At 44.7% G+C, this 14,816-nt stretch overlaps 1 protein-coding gene across 4 annotated transcripts in view; it reads right to left on the bottom strand.

The window, feature by feature from the left end:
* The window catches only part of LOC124596031 (disks large 1 tumor suppressor protein), a 940,679-nt gene that overhangs the window by 153,524 nt on the left and 772,339 nt on the right, over nt 1-14,816 (bottom strand). The window lies entirely within an intron of this gene.

The raw sequence follows: 14,816 nt of genomic DNA on the forward strand, positions 1-14,816 counted from the left end.
TGAATCCCAGAAAGCGTTCGATAGAGATTCGCAATGCCGCCTAATGAATAAAATAGAAGCGCACGGAATATCAGACTAGGTTTATGATTGGATTGAAGAGTTCCTAGCAAACAAAACACAGCATGTTAGTTTTGAAGGAGAGATATCTTCAGACGTACAAGTAACTTCGAGCGTGCCCCAAGAATGTTGTAGGAACATTAGTTTTCAAAATATATATCAATATTCAGAAGAATAAAAAAGATAACTGACGATCTGCCAGATGGATATCAGTTTGGCTTTAACACAGCTCTAGAGAGAGAGATCTAGTTTTGCGACTGATAATGGAAGCACGACGTAAGAAAAATCAAGACACGTTCATAGAACCTGCCGACCCACAAAAAGAGTTCACAGAACCAGCCGACCTACAAAAAGCATTCGACAATGTGAAATGATGCAAGGTGTCCGAAATTCTCAGTACATTAGGTACGAATTATAGGCACAGACATGTAACATAGAACACGTGTAAGAACGAAGAAGGAACAATAAGAATAGAAGATTAAGAACGAAGTGCTCGGATTAAAAACTATGTACGACAAAGATGCAGCCTTTCCCCCCACTGTTCATCCTGTACATCCAAGAAGCAGCGACGGAAGTAAAATATAGGTTCGAGAGTGGGATTAAATTTGAAGGTGAAAAGATACCGATGATGAGATTCGCTGATGACATTGCTATCCTCAGTGAAATGAGGAAGGATTATAGGACGTGCTGAACAAATTGAACTGTATACATAGCGCAGTGGATTAGGAGTAAACCGAAGAAAGACAAAAGAAATGAAGACTGGCAGAAATGAGATTAATGATAAAATTAAAATCAAAATTGGGCATCACGAAACAGAGGAAGCGAAGTATTACTGCTGTCTTGGACGCCAAATAACTTATGACAGACGGAGCAAAGAGGAAATAAATACACTAGCAGACAAGATGGCATTTCTGGACAAAGGAGGTCTTCTAGCATCCAACATTGATCACCTTAATTTAAAGAAAAAAAATCTGAGGACGTACGTCTGGAGCACAGAATTGTATGCATTTCAGACTGTAAGGGACGCTGAGAAGAGGAACAAAGCATCTGAGATGTGATGCTATAGAACGATGTTGAAAATAAGGTGAACTGATAAGAAATGAAGACTTTTTCACAGTATCGGCGAGGATTGCAATATGCGCAAAATACGGACAAGAAGAAGGGACAGCATAATACATGTGTTAAGACATCAGGAATAGGTTCCATGGTGCTAGAGGGAGCTCTACAAGGTAAAAACTGAAGAGGAAGACCGAGCCTGGAATATATCCAACAACTAACTCAGCATTTTGGGTGTAAATGCTACATCGGGACGAAGGCGTTGGCACATGAGGGGAAGTCATGGCATCCCGCATCATATCTGCAAGATGACTGGTGATTAAAAAATAAGTAAATAAATAGAAATAAATGTTCTGGTGGATAGGCTTTGTTTATGGTGATTCATTCGTCGGTTGGCGACGCTGAACTGGACGGTTCCTTCGGCGCTGCTCGAGAGGAGCGGGGGAGTGTGCCAGCACCGGGTTATATCCTCTCTATTCCCTTCATTCATAACAAAACAAACACTGTACAATCATCCACACGACACACTTTTCATACCACGTTAAAGGTCAACCTTGACCTTTCCTAGGACAGCATTGTCGAATTCCCTATCTGGCACCAACGCTTATTTCCTGAGGATGGGATTAATTTTGACTTTTACACTACATATTTTGACTTTTACACTACATATTCTCCGCCACATAACAAATGGTGCCCTGAGGCTTATAGATATTGATTGCAGCGTCCCTCTACACTAGCGTTTCAACTGCGAAAGACATACCACAGTCTTCAAAGACGTTGTAGCTCTGTTCGTATGTATTCTAAAATGTCGACGTTGGGACCTCCTTATATAAGAATACAGATCAAGAAATTAGAAACCCCCACCTCCTTTGACTTTTTAAAGGCCCCAGTTCAGCCAGAAAAAGAAGTTACAAGCTGCAAGCCACCGTCGGGAACTCATTGAGCTATAAATGGCGGGATGATGAATACTACGTCTCACCCGCTGTTCCAAACACTCCCAAATACTCTGTATGGAATAAAGATCGGAGATTTAGCTAACCAGTCGACTTGCGACATCCTGCCCGTGTGGTCGTCATATGAAGAACGTATACCTGTTACCTCGGCAGTTCCCGTTTTGGAACAGTTAAGCGTCCACAGGATACAACGTCCGCCCAAACGTCCCGACACTGATTTCATTTCTGGTGTACAAGCGACGTCAGCGCAGTAGCTACGGTGGCAGCTTGAACTAACAAATGCGACGGACGGGCATTCGACCAGTCAGTTGTGAGGGCGCAGTGTTAAGCAGTGGAAGTGAGGTCTCAGCGTGTCCACGTTGTTGTGTTACAAATCGCAATGGAGCAACATTTCTAAATCGATTGTTCAAGACACTCTCCAGAATGTTTTGAACAGGAGAAAAGCTTGTGCAAAGTTAATCACGCACACCACCTTGCCTTTCCGAACAAAACACAAAGGCGCTGGACGCCAGCCGCGATTTGATTGAAATGGAAAATGCGGACAGTTCTTTCCTGGAAAATCACTGGTGACAAGGCGTGATGTTATTAGTATCAGCCTATCACGAAACGACAAAGAGCATAAATTCACATGGAGGTGGCTCTGAGCGCTATGGGATTTAACTTCTGAGGTCATCAGTCCCCTAGAACTTAGAACTACTTAAACCTAACTAACCTAAGGACATCACACACATCCATGCCCGAAGCAGGATTCGAACCTGCGACCGTAGAAGTCGCGCGGTTCCAGACTGTAGCGCCTAGAACCGCTCGGCCACCTCGGCCGGCTCACATGGAGAGTCAACGCTTTGATGACATAACCGACATCCAGCCAATGTGACGTGGGAGTTAAACAGCATCCCAAAGGAGGGCTTTCCTGACAGTTTCATGTGGTTGTACGCACGTGCTGTGCGTTGTACTTGGATTGGGGGAGTTGTCGAACGCCAGAAACATTAAAACAATCGTCTTAACATTTTTCTGTTTGGTCTGAGCTATGGAAGAAAGGGAAACACTTCGTCTTCGATTACGTTGAAATGTACAATCTGGCTCATGAATGAGTGGGCCGAAACCATGGTACAAAGAATAAAACTTCACAGCACCACCCTGGCTTGAGCTACACCCACGACACCCTGCGGGTTAAACACCTCACTAGGCTAGATGTACACTCGACGCCTTGCACCATATGAAAACAGGTAATATTGCCAGCGTACCCGACTTCCTTTGTCCAATGCACGCAGATGCTTCCGCAACTTTCCTCCGAAACTGGTTGAGACGGACCTACATTCACTTACAGTAGCAACTCCTTTTGGGAATTTTTCACTGACAAGGTGCGACACTCATCTTGCTTCCCTGTCGGCTGGAATCTTTTTTACGACAACATGGCTGCGAGTGGTATAACATTTCTTGTAGACATGTTGGAGAGTCTGCTTCAGTGAGAGAGAAAAAAAAAAAAAAAAAAAAAACCGGGCACCCGTATTCGCGGTATGATCATGGGCACGGCCAACTACGACAGCTCATTTCTGCCATTCTCTCACGCCTACCCATCTAACTGCGCTAATTCCATATACAACCTGCTGGCACATAAATACCATTTCACTGCCACATCTTACGTTGGGATGGGGCTGCACGACCGCTTGGCACCAGCTTAGACCATCTGTGTGCTCCTCATGGGGGGTGACGAATATTTTGACCGGTGAGCATAGTTATCATACCCACTAAAACAGAAATTACTCGCCGCAACGCTCGCTTTCGCTAGACGAGAAAGGGAGTACGTTACCGCGGCCGGCGTCTCCAGAGCCCGGTGCCACCTGTGGGGCCGTGCTGCGCGTGGCGTTGGGAGCGTCGCGACGCACCCACGTGACCGCGTAGCGCCCTGCTCACGGCTGGCGGCTGCACTACGGCCGGACCGACGGCGCCGCCGACGCCACTGACGCCCGACGCCGCCCAGGTAGGCGTCGCGACGACGCTCTAGGTCACGGCGCACGCGCACCGCGGCCCGCCGGATCAATAGGCCCCGCTCTGGCCCAAAACCCTACTCCCTACTCCCGCACACAGCCTGCCCGCCGACAAACACCCACGCGGCGGCGCGCAGGGCTGCCGCCGTCTCCAGGGAACCCTCGGCGGCTGGGTCCACATCTGGGTCGCCCGCCTTTCGAAAGGTCGCCTCCTGCTGACGCCGCACTTTAGATGCCTCTGCTCTTCCTCCGAGCCACTCGTTCCAAGTTTAACGTCCCGTCAACGGCGAGGTCGTTAGAGCCTCAGCACTAGGTCGGAATGGGAACGGATGCGACTGGCGTGTCGTCCTCGAAGGAAGTATCTTAAACTCGTGCTAGGGACGTGAGCAAGGGAGGCAAAGCTGTGTCTACACGTAATGTTTTGTCGTCAGTCTTGCACGATCATGCAAGACTGACAACAAAACTGACACTAATCGCGCAGCTACGCTATTCAACTTTCGCTCCATCTTTTGCTCAATCGTTCCGAAATACACTACTGGCCATTAAAATTGCTACACCAAGGAAAAATGCTGATGATAAACGGGTATTCATTCGACAAAGATATTATACTAGAACTTACATGTGATTACATTTGCACGCAATTTGAGTGCATAGATCCTGAGAAATCAGTACTCAGAACAACCACCTCTGGCAGTAATAACGGCCTTGATACGCCTGGGAATTGAGTCACACAGAGCTTGGATGGCGTGTACAGGTACAGCTGCCCATCCAGGTTCAACACGATACCATAGTTCATCAAGAGTAGTGACTGGCGTATTGTGACGATCCAGTTGCTCGGCCACCATTGAACACGTTTTCAGTTGGTGAGAGATCCGGAGAATGTGCTGGCCACGGCAGCAGTCGAACATTTTCTGCATCCAGAAAGGCCCGTACAGGACCTGTAACATGCGGTCGTGCATTATCCTGCTGAAATGTAGGGTTTCGCAGGGATCGACTGAGGGGTAGAGCCACGGGTCGTAACACATCTGAAATGTAACGTCCACTGTTCCAACTGCCGTCAATGTGTACAAGAGATGACCGAGACGTGTAACCAATGGCACCCCATACCATCGCGCCGGGTGATACGCCAGTATGGCGATGACGAATACACGCTTCCAATGTGCGTCCACCGCGATGTCGCCAAACACGGATGCGACCATCATGAAGCTGTAAACAGAACCTGGATTCATCCGAAACAATGACGTTTTGCCATTCGTGCACCCAGGTTCCTCGTTGAGTACACCATCGCAGGCGCTCCTGTCTGTGATGCAGCGTCAAGGGTGACCGCAGCCATGTGCCGAGCTGACAGTCCATGCTGCTGCAAACGTCGTCGAGCTGTTCGTGCAGATGGTTCTCTTGCAAATGTCCCCATCTGTTGAATCAGGGATCGAGACGTGGCTGCACGATCCGTTACAGCCATGCGGATAAGATGCCTGTCATCTCGACTGCTAGTGATACGAGGCCGTTGGGATCCAGCACGGCGTTATGTATTACCCTCCTGAACCCACCGATTCCATATTCTGCTACCAGTCATTGGATCTCGACCAATGCGAGCAGCAATGACGCGATACGATAAACCGCAATCGCGATAGCCTACAATCCGACCTTTATCAAAGTCAGAAACGTGATGGTACGCATTTGTTCTACTTACACGAGGCATTACAACAACGTTTCACCAGGCAACGCCGGTCAACTGCTGTTTGTGTATGAGAAATCGATTGGAAACTTTCCTTATGCCAGCACGTTGTAGGTGTCGCCACCGGCGCCAACCTTGTGTGAATGCTCTGAAAAGTTAATCATTTGCAAATGACAGCATCTTCTTCCTGCCGGTTAAATTTCGCGCCTGTAGCACGTCTTCATCGTGGTGTAGCAATTTTAATGGCCAGTAGTGGAGTTCTGAAGAACGTTTAGTGATGACGGTTGCACTACGTGCTCTTAAACTGAAGAAAACCGTGGTGTCATCGCAGAACACCGGCCGTGCGCTGGCCGTCAAATGCCAACGAACTCGCACAGGCGGAGCTGTATGCTACGACTGACCAAGAACACATGTCTCCACCAGTGACCCCCGTGAACGACGTCCGCCTGCAAGAACATGAAGCCGTCGTTACAGCAGAATGGACTGCTTTTCGTACTGCGCCTGTGCAGAGCCGCCCACAAGTCACCACACCAGCAGAGATCCGTAAAATTGTCCGGAAGACTCTGAATAATCCGCCGGGCAACGACTCCATAAGCAACACCGATTTGAAACAGTTGCCCAGGAAGCCAACTGTGCTCCTTACCCTAATTCTCAACAGCTGTCTCCTGCAGGGATATTTTCCTACGGCATGGAAGACGGCTCGAGTAGTTCCAATACCCAAGCCAGGTAAAGAGCCAGCAGAACCCAACAGTTACCGGCCAATTAGCCTCTTGCCGACCCTTGGCAAGGTGCTCGAGAGAGTGCTGCTGAAGAGGCTCCATGACACGGTTACAGCGCATGATGTTATACGACCCGAACAATTCGGTTTCAAGGACAAGTTATCTGCCGAACTTCAACTTCTACGCATCACCGAACGGATACAAGAAGGATACAACAAGCAGCACTTCACGATTGGTGTCTTCCTTGACATCGAAAAAGCTTACGAAATGGTGTGGCGGCCCAACCTTATCGTCAAACTGCATCGCACTACCCCTATTGCGGATTGTTACATTAGACTCATGGACAGCTTTCTGCAGGACAGGAAACTATGCCCGAGTCGACGATAAAAACTCCGAAATGAAACTGATCTCCGCAGGAATTCCGCAGGGCTCTGTAATTTCGCCTCTGCTTTTCAACTTATATATAAATGACATGCCAACAGTCCCCCTTGTTACGGCGAGTTTTTATGCGGACGATACGGCCTTTCTGACAACTGGACGACACTTGGACCAGCTAATCGCTAGGATGCAACGGCAACTTGCTGTAATGGAACGCTGGGCGCTACAAAATAAGATAACGACCAACCCGACGAAGACGGCAGCCGTTCTGTTCACACGGAGAAAACCAGTTCTGAACGACAGACTCCAAATAGCTGACCAATTTATCCCATGGTCGCCGGGAGTGAAGTATCTCGGTGTCGACCTTGACAAAAAATTACTCTCTACGCAGCATATTGACGACAAGAAGACGGCAGCCCAGAAGATGGCCAGGTCATTGATTCCGTTCCTGAAGAGTAAGGATCTCAACCCTAAGACTAAACTCCAATCGTATAAGGCAACGGTGGAACCCACAATGTTGTATGGCTCCACCTCGTGGGGAACTACGTGCGTCTCCAACTACAACAAACTCCATCGCTGCAAAACGTTTGCTATCGATGGATCACAGGAGCTCCGTGGTGAACAAGAAACGTCGACATCCGCACCGCACTCCACGAGACCACTATACAAGAGAAGTTCCATGACAAGGTTCTACGAGTTTTTGACAAGATCGATGCCCTTAGGGACGAAGTTCGACAATTAGAATCGGTAGGAACGGTAAACCCTGCAAGATGGCACAAGTATCGAGTACCGAAGTCAATAACATTTCACCCCCCATAGGCAATCAGTCATAACACGAGGAACCAGTCACACAACAGTCTTGACACATTTCACCCTCCACAGGAGATAGACATCACCAAAGACAGCAGGCTAAAGGACCCATTGCGTGCCCAAGCCTAACTGAATGTGTAATAAATAAAGTGTTTTCCTTTTATCCTTACATCCCATCCCAGAAGAATAAGTCATAAAGGATGATCTCTTCAGTCCACACTACACACTATATTAAAAAAAAAATCAAATGCCAGCCAGCACGAACATCAGTACCTGCACACCCCAAGGGGTGGCGCCAGCGTGGCAGTATACGCGTATCAGGCGCCGCACCTCCCCTCTGCGCGACACCACGACACCAGCGCCATCTCCGTCGCTGGCATAAAGGACGCCGACGACAGCGCTCGGGGACCAGTTCGTCAGCGCAGATCGTCTCCATAGTTCGACATATCAGCTCCAAGGGACAGCGGCTTGCGACGTCATAATTAATCAGGTCTGCAAGAACCACATGGCAGTGGACTGTAGTACGTAAAACAAAAATTCTTTCGTATTCGTAACTGTTTCCTCATCGATTACTAAATTTGCATCATTTCCGCCAGGAGCACCAGCACTGCATCTAGCTACACTTGGTCCTCAACATAATGTTCTTGTAACACCTCCATCTGAAGAGGACACTGCACTGACTCGAGAATACGTTCATGGTTGAATAAATCGTAAAAAAGCGACTGGTTGCATATTTATTACCAGATAAATCGCCAATTTAAGTCACAGTCGCAGTTCGACATCCACAATGGATATACTGAATAAAGTTTACTGTTGAGTTGACAAGAGACTTTATTCAGAGACTGGAAATGCTCGCCGGCCGAAGTGGCCGAGCGGTTCTAGGCGCTGCAGTCTGGAACCACGAGACCGATACGGTCGCAGGTTCGAATCCTGCTTCGGGCATGGATGTGTGTGATGTCCTTAGGTTAGTTAGGTTTAACTAGTTGTAAGTCCTAGGGGACTAATGACCTCAGCAGTTGAGTCCCATAGTGCTCAGAGCCATTTTTTTTGGAAATGCACGTTATGTTCTATGTGACTGCTTATAGAAAGATAAGTAAATAAGTAAATGTGTTTGATTATTCAATTATAGCACTATCTATTGATGTTCAGTAATGTAGCCAGCTTCCCTGGTCTGTTCCCTGGTTCAAAAGTCTACGAACTACCGTTGTGATCACCCGAGATGCAACAAAAAGTCTACACGTCGTTCACGATGGTACCGGGATTGGTTATGAACAGAGGAACATTCTTCCATGTCAGTTTTTCTTCGAGAACTACAGCAGGAACCAGAGGACTGGCGCAATTATTTACGTTTGGACTGTCAACGCTTGGAACTCCAGGAAATGAAGTAATGTCATGAGGGCGACTTATCAGTAGCACCGAAAGATAATTTCACATCACGAATTTTGTGCTACAAAAGTTGATTGTAACCTAAAATACAAGAGAAAAACATGACAAAATGTAACATAGTGACATACTGTAACTACCACATAATACGTTTATTACATGTATAAAAGGAAACTTGTATTACAGGCCACTGAATATGCTTCACAAATAAAGCAAGTGCAACGCGTATGGCAATAAACATACTGCCTTCAGTTAGTTGGACAGACGGAACATACCTCCACGAACAGATGGTGTGTTCCTGACTCCACGAATCCTGCAGCTGTGGAGTCGATCCACGGTCGTAATGCTATTCAAGCCTTCCAACTAAGACAGAAATTATGGCTTCTGATCCAGAGCATTTCTATTTCGATTAAAGCTAGCGGCTGGACTTTCGGAGCAGTCGACGAGTAACATTAAGCTAGGGACCTGGTTTTATTTAATTCTTTGAAGCAAGACACACAACTGTATTAATATTCTTTTATTACAACTGGTTTCGGTATTGTATCTCAACCGATGGAATCGACTGCAGGCACATTAATGTATTTTTCTGAAATTTGGCTGAATTACTCCCCGGTCATGTCCGCAAGGAGTAATAGGCTATTTTTCAGTATTTTAATTTATTCACAACTTACTACGAAAAACGTGATCAAAAACACACGAAAAAGCTACATATTTGTTTCAAACGATCGCCGTTTTATTGTTTTGTCAAATTTCAAAAATCTGTGCTATTACTCCGTGCTCAATATCGTATAGATTAAGTGAAATGTCTGTTTTTTTTTTTATTTCAGATATCGATCTGCAGAGTGAAGCACTTCCGTCATGGACACAATTCATTTTCGATGGAACAACTTTAACTCCTCGATGGACAATAAATAATGTGCAAAAAGATCACGTTGATTGTTTTACTAGTTTTGTAAAAAAAATCGCAAATAGCTTATATTGTAGGCTGACTGAGGAGAATGAGCCCTTAATCGAAACAGAAATGCTCTCGATGAAAGGGCATCGGATATATATAGCTGGCAGGATTTAACTGCAATACTGTGACCGTAGGTTGATTCCAGAGTTGCAAGATGGGTGTAGGTATCAGCATACTGCCTATTAATTGATCTGGCGATGCAAAGGAATTTTTTGAACATAGGAATCCTTGTAAAAACTACGTACATTCTTAATGACTTTTAATGCAGAAGCTGTGGTATTAAGAGTGCACAGAAGTTCGTTGAACGTGAGATATATTACAGAAGCAATTGCTATACGGTTCTGTTATGCGCACGGTGTTTATCTGCATACTGTAGTTTGGTTTGCAGCGGCGACATTTATGTCAGGGACGCACGGACCATGCGTCGGAAGCAGAGGTCCATCCTTCATGGAGATAACCGCGCGTCACCACTCTCTAACATTGCCCGTGGAGAATTCACCTAGTTCCATCGCGAAAACCGTTGGTCTTTTTTCGGAGGCTGGCTTCGCAGAATTTTACAAAATGATCAACCAGCTCCAGCGGATGACGCTGCAAGAAAGGCTTTCTGTATCACGGTGTGGTTTATTTTTATAGTTCCGAGAGCTAACGTTGCTAGAAGAATCAAAAAATACATTGCTTACTCCTAACTATATCTCGCGAAAAGAGCACGAAGATAAAATTAGAGAGATTCAGCGCACACGAAGGCTTACCCGGCAATCGTTATTCCGCGAACTTTTCGCAACTGAAATACGAAAGGAGGGAAGTGACGGCGGCAGTACACAAATTATCCTCTGCCACACACCGCAAGGTGGCTTGAGGAATATAGAGGTACATGCAGATGTAGAATTTTCTCCCCTGTTGCAACCCAAGAGGTCTTGCAGGCACGCTCCTGCCACAGGAACGGTGGAAGAATTTTTTCTCCATTGAATTTCAACGTAAGGTCGATTCTGCACTAGGACTGTGAATGGCGTTATGTTTGTCTTTTCCACAGAGTTGAACTTAACGGCTAAGCTCTCAGTTCCAGTCCCAACAAGATGTCATTGTACACCATTACGCCGTGAAGAAACATGAACCGCCAAAAGTACACAAAATGTTCCTATGTAATCTCCCATGTACACATAATTGACTGTTTTAAAACTGCATCTAGAACCACGTACTAAATCACGAGCAGACTTACAGCTGAGTGGTAACGCATCAAGATGTTCGTATCATTAGTAAGAGAAACCACTGAGATTGAATTTTTTCATTTTAAGACAACTGATGGGCGATCTGTTTAATTGTTAAAAAACCTTTGAACAGTCGAGATTTCAAATTTTTTTTTAATTTAAGTCAACCGGTTTCAAGAGACTTCAGGTCTTAAAATCTTTTGTTGTAAAACATATTCATTTTACGCTGAGCTCACGCGCAAGATGTCATGTGGATGAAAATAGCCCATTATAAAAGGTTTGTCATCCCTAAAATATTTAAAAACGTAAAACATCTTGTGAAACAGGATAGTTGCTTGTTGCATTATACAGACACGGTACACAATAGCGTAACTGTTTGCATACGGTAAAAATATTCTAAGCAGTGCGAGTCCGCTTTAAACGGCGTATAAAAAAGTACAACTGACAATCAGTTTTTAGCGATGACAAATCCTTAATAATGCGCTATTTTTATCCGCTTAACATCCTGCGCGTGAGGTCGACATAAAATGAATATGTTTTACAACAAAAGATTTTAAGACCTGCAGATGACAGGGTAGTCTGCTGAAAACGGTTCTCGCAAATAAAGAACTATTTTACGCGATCTCGGCTGTTGAATGGTTTTCAAAAACCCCTGAGAGCTTAAAAGAGCATGACCCGACTGAACCAACTTCAGTTCCGGCGCGTCATTTTTGCTCGATAAAGTTTGAAGTGCACTGAAAGGTTGTAGTGGTATGATACGAGGAATGGAACAAAAACAAAGTCAACTGAAGTGTAGACCAACTGGGTTATGACTCTAGAAACGGTGACACAGTAACTGCACAAAATGTTCTCGGTTTCCAAACCTTGTCAATTGAGATAAAATTATCGAGCTTTCGACAGCTGTCACCGCCATCGTACACACGAGTTGAAACATCTGACTGCTGAAAACGAGTATTTTCTTTCTTTTCATTATTTCAATTCCCCGCGAAGGGATATGTTAAATAAAAGTTTTAAAATACAAACATTAAAAATACATGACATTAATTGGTTTACTGTAACATACTGATGGACAAATTTTAAAACTTTTTAGATGATTTTTTGTTACATTTAAAAACACTGTAATAACGTTAATGTTGCCATGGTGTAAAGGCTATACTGGTTGTGCATGAAGACGATGTTCATCGTGGAGATGAAATGAGAAGTGCGGCTATGAGGCCTTATGGAGCCACAGGTAACGACTAAAAGTGATTGTGGGGGAGGAAGTGATAGGACGGAAAGTGGAAGGATGGTATGAGTTGTGGAGACTTGACTAAGGCTGGGAAGTTGGGTATTTCTGGACGGATTTCGTCGCTGGATAGTGGGAGTGAGTTTAATTTCGCCGGGAGAGGATGCATAAGGCATGAAGGTGCATGGAAGATGCGATATGGGTGTAGTGGCGCAGTAGGGTACCTAGACTGATGTTTAATAGGTAGGATATAGTGTGTCAGAAGCCAGAATAGGCGATGTGACAGCGTTATATAGTATGCATGAGGCAGCCACGTCCAGAAAGTTACGAAGGTGAAAGAAGCGGAGTAGCCTGCCACGGGTGCGATGACGTCAGCAGGAGCGAGAGGCCGACACCATATTCGAAAACTACTCTCCTGCCGACGTGTAGTGACTTACGTGAGTGAAGGTTGCGTACTAGGCAAGATAAAAATATTCATTCCGAGTATGCATGTTAGCTGTCTCCACTGGTCCTGTAACGAACGTAACTACCTAACAACACTCTGCAATCAGTAAACTATTAACTGCTGACCATTCCGATGGCATGAAGCGAACGGGGTGGCACAGTGGTTAGGGAAATACACACCGTAACCGTCTCACCTTCGATCCGTTAAACAATCGGACTCCCATGTACTGGATGAAGTCATATACACAGCTTTAAACTAAAATATTTGTATTACTGTATTAAACCATTAACGGAAAATTATACCTCTTAACGAGGAGATTAGCACAGCATTTTGAATTTTTAAGTTCGGTCGACAATTATGGGAAATACGGAAAATCAAATTTTTTTTGCCACTCGAAGCCGTTAGATACGCAACCCAACAAATGGGACCAGGAGACCGTTTTAGCCCTATAGTAATATAATTAGCAGGAGCTGGATTCAAACTTCCATCCGGTCATTCTAGATTTATAAGCTTCATGCAGTTTTCCTAAAATCACTGGAAGTGAGAGACTGATGACGTCACAGTAGATTCTTTTCTCCGTCTTACACGGGGACATTGCGCACTGTCCGTCTCAGACTTTCTTCACACGTATAGAATATGAAAATCAGAGGTCGCTCATCTGTTCCCTAAATCAGTACGACGCAATTCTCCAAAATATTCGAAAAAATCGCATTTGAAAATCAGAAGAGATTTACTGGTAGCTGAGGGAGTAACGTGTCCCTGGTTCGATCCTTACTAATTGCGACTTTTATTCACCTTCATTTAAATGTTATATTTGTTAACAACTGGAAATATTGGTTAACAGAAAATGAATCATTTTTAATGAAAATCTCTGTTTTTAATTACGAATCACATGGGGCGAATTAAAATTTTATACACACATGTGAAACGCCTCATTGTTCAATAAAAACCAATATACATTTGCAATATTGTTCAACTTCTAGAAATAAAAAGTACTTAGTTTTCTATTCGACGTTGCCTTTTTCGTACCAATTTCAGTTTATTATGAGTACTCGAATTTTCATGGGAGTAGTATTTAAAAATAAAATATTTTATTTTTAATAAAATATTTTTTGTTAATTATTATTTCCAAGTGATAAACACAGAATTTAAATGACAGTAAAAAAAGTTGCTCTAGAGAGATTCAAACGAAGGACTTCACGATTATAGAGCTTCAACGTCATGCACTCTGTTACAGAGACCATGCTAAATTAGTCGAGACGTTTTGTATGTAGATGTTTTTAGAACTGCGTCGGTATGTAAGGTTCCATTTTTAGTCCATCTCGAGCCTTCGATGTAGAAAAGACGTTTAACTTATCTCCCTAGATGATAATATATATCTCCAAGACATAAAAGCCGCTGCCGAAGACTGCAGAGGTTGTGCCGGATGGAGTCGCTGAAACTTCGAAATATTTAGATTGTACGCCTGTTGTCATCTTCAACGAATGAAGAAGAGGAAGGAGGAGGAGGAGGAGGAGGAGGAGGAGGAGAAGAAGAAGAAGAAGATGGGAAGTAGGAAGGGAGATTAAGGTTTATAGCGCTGTCTACGACGCGATCGTTAGGGACGGAGGACAAGCTCGGACAGTGGATGGAAATCTGGCATACCTTTTCAAAGGAAATGTCCTGGCATTCCCGTTAAGCGATATAGGGAAACCGCGGAATACGTAAATCTGGTTGGCAGCTCATGAGTTTCAAGCAACGTCCTCTCGAATGCGAGACGCCACGTCAAAAAAATAAATAAATAAATAAAATAATAAAAAAATGGAAGCAATGAAGGTAACCGAAGATGATGGGCAGATACTCAGTCAAATTACTGCGACTTCCTAAGCAGCACTTTTGAGAGCTGCAGCAATATTTATCGCGTTTGGGAAGGCTTAAATAGCACAATTCGTAACATGGTTAGCCCATGTCGGGTAATAGCGCCGTTT

This window comes from Schistocerca americana, chromosome 2 (genome assembly GCF_021461395.2).
Source record: "Schistocerca americana isolate TAMUIC-IGC-003095 chromosome 2, iqSchAmer2.1, whole genome shotgun sequence".
Lineage (NCBI taxonomy): Eukaryota > Metazoa > Arthropoda > Insecta > Orthoptera > Acrididae > Schistocerca > Schistocerca americana.